Genomic DNA, 16,148 nt, shown 5'->3' with positions numbered 1-16,148 from the left:
TTGCCCTACCCAGGTACGTGTGGAGTTCCTTGCCTTTGGGGAAGTCTGAGGTTTTCTGCCAGCATTCATTAGGTGTTCCGTAGCAGTTGTTCCACATGTAGATGTATTTCTGGTGTACTTGTGGGGAAGAAGGTGACCTCCACGTCTTACTCCTCCACCATCTTGAAGGTGTCCTCCCATGCTTCTTTTTGAATTATGGTTTTCTCAGTATATGCCCAGTAGTGGGATTTTGGGGTCATATGGTATTTCTATTTTTAATTTCTTAAGGAACCTCCATACTGTTCCCATGGTGGCTGTATCAATTTACATTTCTACCAACAGTGCAAGAGGGTTCCCTTTTCTCCACACCCTCTCCAGCACTTATTGTGTGTAGATATTTTGATGTTGGCCATTTTGACCGGTGTGAGGTGATACCTCATTATGGTTTTGATTTGCATTTCTCTAATGATTAGTGATGTTGAGCATCCTTTCATGTGTTTGTTGGAAATCTGTATATCTTCTTTGGGGAAATGTTTATTTAGGTCTTCTGCCCATTTTTGGATTGGGTTGTTTGTTTATTTGACATTGAACTGCATGAGCTCTTGGATATTTTGAAGGTTAAACCTTTGTCAGTTGCTTCATTTTCAACTATTTTCTCCCATTCTGAGGGTTCTCTTTTTGTCATGTTTATGGTTTACTTTGCTCTGCAAAAGGTTTGAAGTTTCATTAGGTCCCATTTGTTTATTTTTGTTTTTATTTCCATTTCCCTCGTAGGTGGAGCAAAAAGGGTCTTGCTGTGATTTATGTCATAGACTGTTCTGCTTATGTTTTCCTCAAGAGTTTTATAGTGTCTGGCCTTACATTTAGGTATTTAATCCATTTTGAGTTTCTTTCTGTGTATGGTGTTAGGGAGCATTCTAATTTTATTCCTTTACATGTAGCTGTCCAGTTTTCCCAGCACCACTTATTGAAGAGGCTGCCTTTTCTCCAGTGTATATTCTTGCCTCCTTTATCAAAGATAAGGTGACCATTCGTATGTGGGTTTATCTCTGAGCTTTCTATCCTGTTCCATTGGTCTATATTTCTGTTTTTGTGCCAGTACCATACTGCCTTGATTACTGTAGCTTTGTGGCATAGTCTCACGTCAGGGAACCTGCTTCCTGCAGCTCCATTTTTCTTTCTCAAGATTGCTCTCGCTATTTGGGGTCTTTTGTGTTTCCACGCAAATTGTGAAATTTTTTGTTCTAGTTCTGTGAAAACTGCCATTGGTAGTTTGATAGGGATTGCATTGAATCTGTAGATTGCTTTGGGTAGTATAGTCAATTTCACAATGTTGATTCTGCCAATCCAAGAACATGGTATATCTCTCCATCTGTTTGAATTGTCTTTAATTTCTTTCATCAGTGTCTTATAATTTTCTGCATATGGCTCTTTGGACTACTTTGGAAAGTTTCATCCTAGGTATTATATTCTTTTAGTTGCAATGGTAAATGGGATGGTTTTCTGTAGTTTCTCTTTGTGATTTTTCATCATTAGTGTATAGGAATGCAAGAGATTTCTTTCTCTCTTTTTTTTTTTTCTGGTACGCGGGCCTCTCACTGTTGTGGCCTCTCCCATTGTGAAGCACAGGCTCCAGACGCGCAGGCCCAGCAGCCATGGCTCACAGGCCCAGCCGCTCCACAGCATGTGGGATCTTCCCGAACTGGGGCACGAACTCACATCCCCTGCATCGGCAGGTGGACTCTCAACCACTACACCACCAGGGAAGCCCACAAGAGATTTCTGTGTATTAATTTTGTATCCTGCTACTTTACCAAATCCATTGATTAGCTCTAGTTGTTTTCTGGTAACATCTTTAGGATTCTCTATGTATAGTATCATGTCATCTGCAAACAGTGAACGTTTTACTTCTTCTTTTCCCACTTGGATTCCTTTTATTTCTTTTTCCTCTTTGATGGCTGCGGCTAAAACTTCCAAAACTATGTTGAATAATAGTGGTGAGAGTGGGCAACCTTGTCTTGTTCCTGATCTTAGAGGAAATGTTTTCAGTTCTTCACCATTGAGGATGATGTTGGTTGTGTGTTTGTCATATATGGCCTTTATTATGTTAAGGTAAGTTCCCTCTATGCCCAGTTTCTGGAGAGTTTTTATCATAACTAAGTGTTGAATTTTGTGAGTCACATTTTCTGTGTCTACTGAGATGATCAAATAGTTTCTATTCTTCAGTTTGTTAATGTGGTGTATCACATTGATTGATTTTCATGTATTGAAGAATCCTTGCATCCCTGGGATAAATGCTATGTGATCATGGTGTATGATTATTTTGATGTGCTGTTGGATTCTGTTTGCTAGTATTTTCTTGACAATTTTTGCATCTATGTTAATCAGTGATATTGGCCTGTAGTTTCCTTTCTTTGTGACATCTTTTTCTGGTTTTGGTATCAGGGTGATGGTGGCCTCTTAGAATGAGTTTGGGAGTGTTCCTCCCTCTGCTATATTTTGGAAGCATTTGAGAAGGATAGGTGTTAGCTCTTCTCTAAATGTTTGATGGAATTCACCTGTGAAGCCATCTGGTCGTGGGCTGTTGTTTGTTGGAAGTTTTTTTATCACAGTTTCAATTTCTGTGCTTGTGATTGGTCTGTTTTTATCTTCTATTTCTTCCTGTTTCAGTCTTGGAAGTTTGTACTTTTCTAAGAATTTGTCCATTTCTTCCAGGTTGTCCATTTTCATGGCATATAGTTGCTTGTAGTAGTCTCTTATGATCCTATGTTTCTGCACTGTTAGCTGTTACTTCTCCTTTTTCATTTCTAATTCTGTTGATTTGAGTATTTTTCCTTTTTTTCTTGATGAGTCTGGCAAATGGATTATCAATTTTGTTTACCTTTTCAAAGAACCAACTTTTAGTTTTACTGATCTTTTATATTGTATACTTCATTTCTTTTTCATTTTTTTCTGATCTGATCTTTATGATTTCTTTCCTTCTACTAATTTTGTTTTTGTTTTTTGTCCTTTCTCTAACTGCTTTAGGTTTAAGGTTAGGTTGTTTATTTGGGATTTTTCTTGTTTCTTTTTCTGGTATTGCTATAAATTTCCTACTTAGAAAAGCTTTAGGTGCATCCCTTAGGTTTTGGGTCATCGTGTATTCATTGTCATTTTTTCCTAGGTATTTTTTGATTTCCTCTTTGATTTCTTCAGTTATTTGTTGGTTATTTGGTAGCATGTTGTTTAGCCTCCATGTGTTTGTATTTTTTCATTTTTTTCCTGTAATTGATATCTAGTCTCATAGCGTTGTGGTCGGCAAAGATACTTGATACAATTTCAATTTTCTTACATTTACCGAGGATTGATTTGTGACCCAAGGTATGATGTATTGTGGAGAATGTTCCATGAACACGTGAAAAGAAATTGTATTCTGTTGTTTTTGGATGGAGTGTCCTATGATATCAATTAAGCCTATCTGGTCTAATGTGTCATTTAAAACTTGTGTTTCCTTATTGATTTTCATTGTGGTTGATCTGTCCATTGTTGAAAGTGGGGTGCTAAAGTCCTCTACTATTATTTTGTTACTGTCAATTTCCCTTTTTATGGCTGTTAAAATTTGCCTTAGGTATTGAGGTTCTCTTATGTTGGATGCATAAATATTCACAATTGTTATAGCTTCTTCTTGGATTGATCCCTTGATCATTATGTGGTGTCCTTCTTTCTCTCTTGTAATATTCTTTATTTTAAGTCTATTTTGTCTGATATGAGCATTGCTACTCCACCCTTCTGTTGATTTCCATTTGCATGGAATTACTTTTCTCATCCTCTCACTTTCAGTCTCTATGTGTCCCTAGGTCTGAAGTAGGTCTCTTTCAGACAGCATATATATGGGTCTTGTTTTGTATCCATTAAGCCAGTCTGTGTCTTTTGGTTGGAGCATCTAATCCTTTTACATTTAAGGTGATTATCGATATGTATGTTCCTATTACCATTTTCTTAATTGTTTTGTGTTTGTTATTGTAGGTCTTTTCTTACTCATGTGTTTCCCTCACAGAGAAGTTCCTTTAGCATTTGTTGTCAAGCTTTGGTGGTGTGAATTCTCTTAACTTTTGCTGTCTGTAAAGGTTTTAATTTCTCCATCGAATCTGAATGAGATCTCTGCTGGGTAGAGTAATCTTGATTATAGGATTCATCACTTTAAATATGTCCTGCCACTCCCTTCTGGCTTGCAGAATTTCTGCTGAATGATCACCTGTTAACCTTATGGGGTTTCCCTTGCATGTTATTTATTGCTTTTCCCTTGTTGCTTTTAATATTTATCTTTGTCTTTAATTTTTGCCAATTCAATTACTATGTGTCTTGGTGTGTTTCTCCTTGGGTTTATCCTGTGTGGAACTCTCTGTGTTTCCTGGACTTGACAATTTCCTATGTTAGGGAAGTTTTCAACTATAATCTCTTCAAATATTTTGTCAGACCGTTTCTTTTTCTCTTCTCCTTCTGGGATTCATATAATTCAAATGTTAGTGTGTTTAATGTTGTCTCAGAGGTCTCTGAGACTGTCCTCAATTCTTTTTATTCTTTTTTCTTTATTCTGCTCCACAGCAGTTATTTTGACTATTCTATCTTCCAGCTCACCTATCCATTCTTTTGCCTCAGTTATTCTGCTATTTATTCCTTCTAGAGTATTTTTAATTTCAGTTATTGTGTTGTTTATCACTGTTTGTACTTGTTAAACGTTTCTTGTATTTTCTCCATTCTATTCCTGATATCTTGGATTATCTTAACCATCATTACTCTGAATTCTTTTTCAGGTAGACTGCTTATTTCCTCTTCATTTTTCGGTCTGGTGGGTGTTTACCTTGCTCCTTCATCTGCTGCATATTTCTCTGTCTTCTCATTTTGTTTAACTTACTCTGTTTGGTGTCTCCTTTTCACAGGCTGCAGGTTCATAGTTCCCATTGTTTCTGGTGTTGGCCCCCAGTGGCTAACGTTGGTTCAGTGAGTTGTGTAGGCTTCCTGGTAGAGGGGTCTGGTCCCTTGTTCTGGTGGGTGGGGATGGGTCTTGTCTTTCTGCTTGGCAGGGTTGTGTCCATTGGTGTGTTTTGGTTTGTCTATGAACTTAGTATGACTTTAGGCAGCCTCTCTTCTAATGGGTACTTGCTACTTGTTTGCCATGGGGAGTCCAGCATTGCAGCTTGCTGGCTGTTGGGTGGAGCTGGATCTTAGTGTTGAGATGAAGATCTCTGGGAGAACCCTCACCATGTGATATTATGTGGGGTCAGGAGTTTTCTGATGGTCCAATGTCCTGGGCTCATCCCTCACACCTCAGAGGCTCTGGCCTGACAGCAGGCCAGAGCACCAAGATGCTGCCAGGCACACGGCTTAGAAGAAAAGGAAGAGAAAAGAAAAGAAAAGGAAAGAAAGAAAACAAAAACAGAAAAACGAACAGACAGAACCCTAGGACAAATGGTAAAAGCAAAGCTATGCAGACAAAATCTTACCAAGAAGCATACACATACACAGTCACAAAAAGAGAAAAAGGGGAAAAATGTATATATAAAAAAGGACGAGAGCAACCCAACCAATAAACAAACCCGTCAGTGATAATAAGCACTAAATACTAAACTAAAATAAACACAACACTAGAAACAAACTAGATGCAGAAAGCAATCCCAAAGTCTACAGTTGCTCCCAAAGTCAACCTCCTCCATTTTGGGAACATTCATTATCTATTCAGGTATTCTTCAGATGCAGAATTTATCAAGTTGACTGTGGAGATTTAATCTGCTGCTCCTGAGGCTGCATGGAGAAATTTCCCTTTCTCTTCTTATTTCACATAGCTCCTGGGGTTCAGTTTTGGTTTTGTCTCTGCCTCTGCCTATAGGCTGCCCTCAGGATTCTGTTTCCCACCCAGACAGGAGGGGATTAAAGCAGAGGCTGATTAAGGCTCTCTTGCTCAGTCAGGCTGGGGGTAGGAAGGGGTATGGTAGTCATAATTGGAATGCGGGGTGAGCCTGAGGTGGCAGAGGCCACCATGACATTGCAACAGCCTGAGGTGCACCATGTGTTCTCCCAGGGAACTTGTCCCTGGATCATGGGACCTTGGCAGTGGCATGCAGCACAGGCTCCTGGCTGGGTGTTGATAGTGACCTGTACTTGCTTCTTAGTGGCAGTGGCCACAGCATTGTTCTCTGGGGTCTGAGCTGATAGCCATGGCTCACGCCCATCCCTGGAGCTCACTTAAGTGGTGCTCTGCCTTCTGTGGGCACACTGGGAAGGAATCCTGTCTCCTTGTGAACCCCAAAACAAAGGTTTCTTGCCTCTCCAGCAGGTCCAGACTTTTTCCTGGACTCTGTCCCAGCTGGCTGTGGTGCACTAGCCCACTTCAGACTGTCTTTACACAGCCAACCCCAGTCTTCTTCCTGGAGTCTGATGTCCGAAGCCTGAGCCTCAGCTCCCAGCCCCCACCCACCCCAGCAGGTGAGTAGGCAAGCCTCTCAGGCTGGTGAGTGCTGGTCAGCACCAGTCTTTTGTGCAGGAATCTCTCCACTTTGCTCTTTGCACCCCTGTTGCTGCACTCTCCTTTGTGACTCTGAAGCTTCCCCCCCCCAAACACTCCCCATCCCTGCCAGTGAAGGGGCTCCCTAGTGTGTGGAAACTTTTCCTCCTTCATAGCTCCCAACCCTATTCTTTTGTCTCTGGTTTTTCTTTTGCCCTACCCAGGTACGTGGGGATTTTCTTGCCTTTTGAGAAGTCTGAGGACTTCTGCAAGGGTCCAGTAGGTGTTCTGTAGGAGTTGTTCCACATGTAGATGTATTTTTGATGTATTTATGAGGAGGAAGGTGATCTCCACATCTTACTCCTCTGCTGTCTTGAAGGTCTCTTCCATACTTTGGTTTTCTTCTCATTTAGTTTGCTCTTTTATTCTTCCTTCATAAGATTAAATCAAGTATAATTAATTTGAGATCTTTTTAATCTTCCTATATAAAAGCATTTATGATACAAATTTCCCTGATGCACTAGTTTAGCTGAATTCCATAACTTTTGATATATATGCTTTTAAAATTCAATTCAAATGTATTCATATTTCTTTGTGATTTCCTCTTTCAAATATGGGTGTTGTTTAATTATCAAATATTTGGCTGTTTTTCAGACACTTTTCAGTTATTGTTTTCCAGTTCAATTCCATTATACTATAGGACACACATTACATACTGTAAATTGGTTTAGATTTGTTAAGTTTATTTTATGGCTCAGAATATGGTTTATCTTGGTGCACATTCCCTGTGCACTTGAAGAAAAGCATATATTCTGCTGTTGCAGGTTAGCATGTTCTAAAAATGTCAATTAGATCCAGTTAGTTGATAGTGTTGTTCAATATTTCTCTATTCTTACTGATTTTCTCTTTACTTGTTGTATAAATTGAGAGAGGAGTGTTGAGGTCTCCAGCTATAATTGTGGATTTGTCTACTTCTTATAGTTCTATTTGTTTCATGTATTTGGAAGTTTTTTTGTTAACGGCATATACATTTAGTATTGTTATGTCTTCTTGGAGAGTTGATCTCTTCATCATTATATAATGTGTCTCTTTATCTCTGAGAATATTTCTAGTGTTGATGCTGATACAGACTGAATGTTTGTGTCTCCCCCATCCCCTGCCAAATTCGTATGTTGAAATCTAATCCCAGTGTGATAGCATTTGCAGGTGGGGGCCTTTAAGAGGTGATTAAATCATGAAGTCAGAGACCACATGAATGGAATTAGTGCCCTTATAAAAGGGACGCCAGAGAGGTCCTTCATCCCTTCTACCATGAAAGGATACAGACAGAAGGTGGTTATCTATAAATCAGGAAGCAGACCCTCACAACACAGCAAATCTGCCAGTACCTTGATCTGGACTTTTCAGCCTCCATAACTGAGAAATAATTGCTTGTCATTTAAGCCACATAGTGTATGGTGTTTTTGTTATAGCAGCCAGAATAGACTAAGACAGAAATTAATACTGAGAAGTGTGGTGCTATTGTAACATATACCTACAAATGTGGAAATTTCTTTGGAGCTGTGAACTGGGTAGAGGATAAAAGATGTTTGAGGTGCACACTAGTAAAAGCCTACATCTTCATGAAAGGAACTTTCAAGGCAATTCTAATGAGGGCTCAGGAAAAATTAGGAGAGCTGTAGAAAAAGCCTCAGTCTTCTTAGAGAATAACTAAGTAGTCCTAAACAGAATGCTGGTAGAAATATGGTTGGTAAAGACCATTCTGATGAGGTCTCAGCTGTAAATGAGGACCATGTTACTGGACAATGGAGGAAAGGTAATCATTGTTATAAAGTGGCAAAGCACTTGGCTAAATTGGGTTTGTGTTCTAGTGTTTTTTGGAAGATACAACTCATAGGAAATAAAATTGGATATTTACCTGAGGCAATTTCTAAGCAAAGTGTTGAAAGAATGGCTTGGCTCCTTCTGGCTATAATAAAATGTGAGAAGAGAGAAATGCCTTAAAAATGGAATTGTTACTGAAACCACAGGAAAACAAAGGATCATAAGAGACTACTACAATCAACTATATGAAAATAAAATGGCCAACCTAGAAGAAATGAACAAATTCTTAGAAAAGTACAACTTTCCAAGACTGAACCAGGAAGAAATAGAAAATATGAGCAGACTAATCAAAAAAATGAAACTGAAACTCTGATAAAAAATATCCAACAAAAAAAAGTCCAGCACCAGATGGCTTCACAGGGGAATTCTACCAAATATTTAGAGAGGATTTAACATCCATACTTCTGAAAGTCTTCAAAAAAATTGCAGAGGGAGGAATACTTGGGCTCATTCTACAAGGCCACCATAACCATGATACCAAAATGAGACAAAGATATCACAAAAAAAGATAATTACAGGCCAATATCACTGATGAACATAGATGAAAAAATCCTCAACAAAATATTAGCAAACCAAGCCCAACAACACATTAAAGGATGATAAAACATGAACAAGTAGGATTAATCCCAGGGATGAAAGGATTCCTCAATATATGCAAATCAATCAGTGTGGTACACTACATTAACAAACTGAAGAATAAAAACAATACAATCATTTCAGTATATGCAGAAATATCTTTTGACAAAATTAAACCCCATTTAAGATAAAAATTCTCCAGAAAGTGGGCATAGAAGGAACATAACTCAATATAATAAAGGCCATATAAGACAAACCCACAGAAAATATCATTCTCAAAAGTGAAAAACTGAGAGCATTTCCTCTAAGATCAGAAAGAAGACAAGGATGTCCACTCCCTCTCCACTTTTATTCAACATAGATTTGTAAGTTGTAGCCATGGCACTCAGAGAAGAAAAAGAAACAAAAGAATCCAAATTGCAAAAGAAGTAAAACTGTCACTGTTTGCACATGATATGATAGTATACATAGAATATCCTAAATATTCTACCAGAAAATTATTGGAGCTCACAAATGAATTTGGTAAAATCGCAGGAAAAATTGAAAAATTAATGCACAGAAATCTCTTGCATTTCTATACACTGAAATATCATAAAGAGAAATCAAGGAAACAATCCCATTTACCATTGCATCAAAAAGAACAAAATACCTAGGAACAAACCTACCTAAGTAGGAAAAGACCTGTACTCAGAAAAGTATAAGATACAGATGAAAGAAATCAAAGACGGAGGACCCGTCAGATGGCAGAGGAGTAAGATGTGGAGATCACCTTCCTCCCCACAAATACATCAAAAATACATGTACATGTGGAACAACTCCTACAGAACACCTACTAAACACTGACAGAAGACCTCAGACTTCAAAAAGGGCAAGAAACTATCCATGTACCTGACCGTGTGGCTGACAGATTCTTGGTATTCTGGCCGGGTGTCAAGACAGAGACTCTGAGGTGGGAGTGCCAAGTTCAGGACATTGGTCCACCAGAGACCTCCTGGCTCCATGTACTATCAAACTGCAAATGCTCTCCTAGATATCTCCATCTCAATGCTAAGACCCAGCTTCACGCAACGACCAGCAAGCTACAGTGCTGGACACCCTAGGCCAAACAACTACAAGACAGGAACAAAACCCCACCCATTAGTGGAGAAGCTGCCTAAAACCATAATAAGGCCACAGACACCCCAAAACACGCCACTGCACATGGTCCTGCATACCAGAAAGACAAGATCCAGCCTCATCCACCAGAACACAGACACTAGTCCCCTCCACCAGGAAGCCTACAAAACCGACTCAACAAACCTTAGCCACTGGGGACAGACACAAGAAAAAATGGGAACTACAAACCTGCAGCATGTGAAACTCAGTAAGTTAAGCAAAATGAGAAGACAGAGAAACACACAGCAGATGAAGGACCAAGGTAAAAACCCACGAGGCCAAAAAAATGTAGAGGAAATGGGCAGTCTCCCTGAAAAAGAATTCAGGGTAACAATAGTAAAGATGACACAAAATATTGAAAATAGAAGGAAGAAAACACAAGAAACATTTAACAAGGACCTATAAGAAATAAAGAGCAAACAAACAATGATGAACAACAAAATAAATGAAATTAAAATATTTCTAGCAGGGACAGAGGAAGATGGCGGAAGAGTAAGACGCGGAGATCACCTTCCTCTCCACAGATACACCAGAAATACATCTACACGTGGAACAACTCCTACAGAACACCTACTGAAGGCTGGCAGAAGATCTCAGACCTCCCAAAAGGCAAGAAACTCCCCACGTACCTGGGTAGGGCAAAAGGAAAAAAGAATAAACAGAGACAAAAGAATAGGGACGGCACCTGCACCAGTGGGAGGGAGCTGTGAAGGAGGAAAAGTTTCCACACACTAGGAAGCCCCTTCGCGGGTGGAGACTGCGGGAGGTGGAGGGGGGAGCTTCGAAGCCGCGGAGGAGTGCACAGCAACGGGTGCGGAGGGCAAAGCGGGGAGATTCCCGCACAGAGGATCGGTGCCGACCGGCACTCACCAGCCCGAGAGGCTTGTCTGCTCTCCCGCCGGGACGGGCGGGGCTGCGAGCTGAGGCTCTGAGGCTCGGGTTTCGGTTTCGGACGGAGCGCAGGGAGAGGACTGGGGTTGGCGGCTTGAACATAGCCTGAAGGGGTTAGTGCACCACAGCTAGCCGGGAAGGTGTCCGGGGAAAAGCCTGCACCTGCCGAAGAGGCAAGAGACTTTTTCTTCCCTCTTTGTTTCCTGGTGCGTGAGGAGAGGGGTTTAAGAACGCTGCTTAAAGGAACTCCAGAGACGGGCGCGAGCCGCGGCTGAAAGCGCGGACCCCAGAGACGGGCGCGAGCCGCGGCTGAAAGCGCAGACCCCAGAGACGGGCGCGAGCCGCGGCTGAAAGCGCGGACCCCAGAGACGGGCGCGAGCCGCGGCTGAAAGCGCGGACCCCAGAGATGGGCGCGAGCCGCGGCTGAGGGCGCTGACTCCAGAGACGGGCGCAAGCCGCGGCTGGAGGCGCGGACCCCAGAGGCGGGCGGGAGACGTTGGGGCTGCTGCTGCCGCCACCAAGGGGCCTGTGTGCGAGCGCAGGTCGCTCTCCACTCCCCTCTTCCGCGGAGCCTGTGCAGCCCGCCACTGCCGGGTTCCCGGGATCCGGGGACGACTTCCCCGGGAGAGCGCACGGCGGGCCTCGGGCTGGTGCAGGGTCATGCCGGACTTTGCCGCCGCAGGCCCGCCCCGCATTCCGTGCCCCTCCCTCCCCGCCGGCCTCAGTACGCCAGAACCCCCGAATCAGTGGCTCCTTTAACCCTGTCCTGTCTGAGCAAAAAACAGACGCCCTCCAGCGACCTACACGCAGAGGCAGGGCCAAATCCAAAGCTGAGCCCCTGTGAGCTGTGAGAACAAAGAAGAGAAAGGGAAATCTCTCCCAGCAGCCTCAGAAGCAGCGGATTAAAGCTCCACAATCAACTTGATGTACCCTGCATCTGTGGAATACATGAATAGACAGCCAATCATCCCAAATTAAGGAGGTGGACTTTGGGAGCAAGATCTATGATTTTTCTCCCTATTCCTCTTTTTGTGAATGTGTATGTGTATGCTTCTGTGTGAGATCTTGTCTGTATAGTCTTGCTTCAACCATTTGTCCTAGGGTTCTATCCGTCCATGGTTTTTTCTTAAAATTTTTTTCTTAATAATCAATTTTAATTTTAAGAACGTAATTATACTTTACCTTCGTCCTTTCTTTCTTTCCTTCCTTCCTTCCCTCCTTTAGACAACGAATCATCCCAAATTGAGGAGGTGGTCTCTGACAGCAAGATTTATGATTTTTCCCCCTTTACCTCTTTTTGTGAGGGTGTATGTGTACGCTTCTGTGTAAGACTTTGTCTGTATAGCTTTGCTTCCAACATTTGTCCTAAGGTTCTATCCGTCCCTTTTTTTTTTTCTAATTAAGAATTTTTTAATTCAATAACTTTATTATACTCTATTTTATTTTTACTGTATCTTCTTTCTTTCTGTTTTTCCTTCTTTCCCTCCTTCCTTCCTTCCTCCCTCCCTCCCTCCCTCCTTTCGTTCCTTCTTGCCTTCTTTCCTTCTTTGCTTCTTTCTTTCTTTCTTCCTTCCTTCCTTCCTTCCTTCCCTCCTTCCTTCCCTCCTTTCCTTCTTTCTTTCCTCATACTACTACTAATTCCCTCTACTTTTTCTCCCTTTTATTCTGAGCCGTGTGGATGAAAGGCTCTTGGTGCTCCAGCCAGGAGTCAGGGCTCTGCCTCTGAGGTAGGAGAGCCAACTTCAGGACACTGGTCCACAAGAGACCTCCCAGCTCCACATAATATCAAACGGCGAAAATCTCCCAGAGACCTCCATCTTAACACCAGCACCCAGCTTCACTCAACGACCAGCAAGCCACAGTGCTGGACAACCTGTGCCAAACAACTAGCAAAACAGGAACACAACCCCACCCATTAGCAGAGAGGCTGCCTAAAATCATAATAAGGCCACAGACACCCCAAAACACACCACCAGACGTGAACCTGCCCACTAGAGAGACAAGATCCAGCCTCATCCACCACAACACAGGCACTAGTCCCCTCCACCAGGAAGCCTACACAACCCACTGAACCAACCTTAGCCACTGGAGACAGACATCAAAAACAGGAGGAACTACGAACCTGCAGCCTGCAAAAAGGAGACCCCAAACACAGTAAGATAAGCAAAATGAGAAAACAGAAAAACACACAGCAGATAAAGGAGCAAGATAAAAATGCACCAGACCTAACAAATGAAGAGGAAATAGGCAGTCTACCTGAAAAAGAATTCAGAATAATGATAGTAAGGTTGATCCGAAATCTTGGAGATAGAATGGACAATAGAATGGACAAAATGCAAGAATCAGTTAACAAGGACCTAGAAGAACTAAAGATGAAACAAGCAATGATGAACAACACAATAAATGAAATGAAAAATACTCTAGATGGGATCAATAGCAGAATAACTGAGGCAGAAGAACGGATAAGTGACCTGGAAGATAAAAGAGTGTAAATAACTACTGCAGAGCAGAATAAAGAAAAAAGAATGAAAAGAACTGAGGACAGTCTCAGAGACCTCTGGGACAACATTAAACGCACCAACATTCGAATTATAGGGGTTCCAGAAGAAGAAGAGAAAAAGAAAGGGACTGAGAAAATATTTGAAGAGATTATAGTTGAAAACTTCCCTAATATGGGAAAGGAAATAGTTAATCAAGTCCAGGAAGCACAGAGAGTCCCATACAGGATAAATCCAAGGAGAAATACACCAAGACACATATTAATCAAACTGTCAAAAATTAAATACAAAGAAAGCATATTAAAAGCAGCAAGGGAAAAACAACAAATAACACATAAGGGAATCCCCATAAGGTTAACAGCTGATCTCTCAGCAGAAACCCTACAAGCCAGAAGGGAGTGGCAGGACATACTGAAAGTGATGAAGGACAAAAACCTGCAGCCAAGACTACTCTACCCAGCAAGGATCTCATTCAGATTTGATGGAGAAATTAAAACCTTTACAGACAAGCAAAAGCTGAGAGAGTTCAGCACCACCAAACCAGCTTTACAACAAATGCTAAAGGATCTTCTCTAGGCAAGAAACACAAGAGAAGGAAAAGACCTATAATAACGAACCCAAAACAATATAGAAAATGGGAATAGGAACATACATATCGATAATTACCTTAAATGTAAATGGACTAAATGCTCCCACCAAAAGACACAGATTAGCTGAATGGATACAAAAACAAGACCCTTACATATGCTGTCTACAAGAGACCCACTTCAGACCTAGAGACACATACAGACTAAAAGTAAGGGGATGGAAAAAGATATTCCATGCAAATGGAAACCAAAAGAAAGCTGGAGTAGCAATTCTCATATCAGACAAAATAGACTTTAAAATAAGGACTATTAAAAGAGACAAAGAAGGACACTACATAATGATCAAGGGATCGATCCAAGAAGAAGATATAACAATTGTAAATATTTATGCACCCAACATAGGAGCACCTCAATACATAAGGCAAATACTAACAGCCATAAAAGGGGAAATCGACAGTAACACATTCATAGTAGGGGACTTAAACACCCCACTTTCACCCATGGACAGATCATTCAAAATGAAAATAAATAAGGAAACACAAGCTTTAAATGATACATTAAACAAGATGGACTTAATTGATATTTATAGGACACTCCATCCAAAAACAACAGAATACACATTTTTCTCAAGTGCTCATGGAACATTCTCCAGGATAGATCATATCTTGGGTCACAAATCAAGCCTTGGCAAATTTAAGAAAATTGAAATTGTATCAAGTATCTTTTCTGACCACAACGCCATGAGACTAGATATCAATTACAGGAAAAGATCTGTAAAAAATACAAACACATGGAGGCTAAACAATACACTACTTAATAATGAAGTGATCACTGAAGAAATCAAAGAGGAAATCAAAAAATACCTAGAAACAAATGACAATGGAGACACAACGACCCAAAACCTGTGGGATGCAGCAAAAGCAGTTCAAAGGGGGAAGTTTATAGCAATACAAGCCCACCTTAAGAAGCAGGAAACATCTAGAATAAACAACCTAACCTTGCACCTCAAGCAATTAGAGAAAGAAGAACAAAAAAACCCCAAAGCTAGCAGAAGGAAAGAAATCATAAAAATCAGATCAGAAATAAATGAAAAAGAAATGAAGGAAACAATAGCAAAGATCAATAAAACTAAAAGCTGGTTCTTTGAGAAGATAAACAAAATAGATAAACCACTAGCCAGACTCATCAAGAAAAAAAGGGAGAAGACTCAAATCAATAGAATTAGAAATGAAAAAGGAGAGGTAACAACTGACACTGCAGAAATAAAAGAGATCAGGAGAGATTACTACAAGCAACTCTATGCCAATAAAATGGACAATCTGGAAGAAATGGACAAATTCTTAGAAATGCACAACTTGCCAAGACTGAATCAGGAAGAAATAGAAAATATGAACAGACCAATCACAAGCACTGAAATTGAAACTGTGATTAAAAATCTTCCAACAAACAAAAGCCCAGGACCAGATGGCTTCACAGGCAAATTCTATCAAACATTTAGAGAAGAGCTAACACCTATCCTTCTCAAACTCTTCCAAAATATAGCAGAGGGAGGAACACTCGCAAACTCATTCTACGAGGCCACCATCACCTTGATACCAAAACCAGGCAAGGATGTCACAAAGAAAGAAAACTACAGACCAATATCACTGATGAACATAGATGCAAAAATCCTCAACAAAATACTAGCAAACAGAATCCAACAGCACATTAAAAGGATCATACACCATGATCAAGTGGAGTTTATTCCAGGAATGCAAGGATTCTTCAATATACGCAAATCTATCAATGAGATAAACCATATTAACAAATTGAAGGAGAAAAACCATATGATCATCTCAATAGATGCAGAGACAGCTTTTGACAAAATTCAACACCCATTTATGATAAAAACCCTGCAGAAAGTAGGCATAGAGGGAACTTTCCTCAACATAATAAAGGCCATATATGACAAGCCCACAGCAAACATCATCCTCAATGGTGAAAAACTGAAAGCATTTCCACTAAGATCAGGAACAAGACAAGGGTGCCCACTCTCACCACTCTTATTCAACATAGTTTTGCAAGTTTTAGCCACAGCAATCAGAGAAGAGAAGGAAA

This window comes from Tursiops truncatus, chromosome X (assembly GCF_011762595.2).
Source record: "Tursiops truncatus isolate mTurTru1 chromosome X, mTurTru1.mat.Y, whole genome shotgun sequence".
NCBI lineage: Eukaryota > Metazoa > Chordata > Mammalia > Artiodactyla > Delphinidae > Tursiops > Tursiops truncatus.
This window is presented reverse-complemented; position numbering follows the sequence as displayed.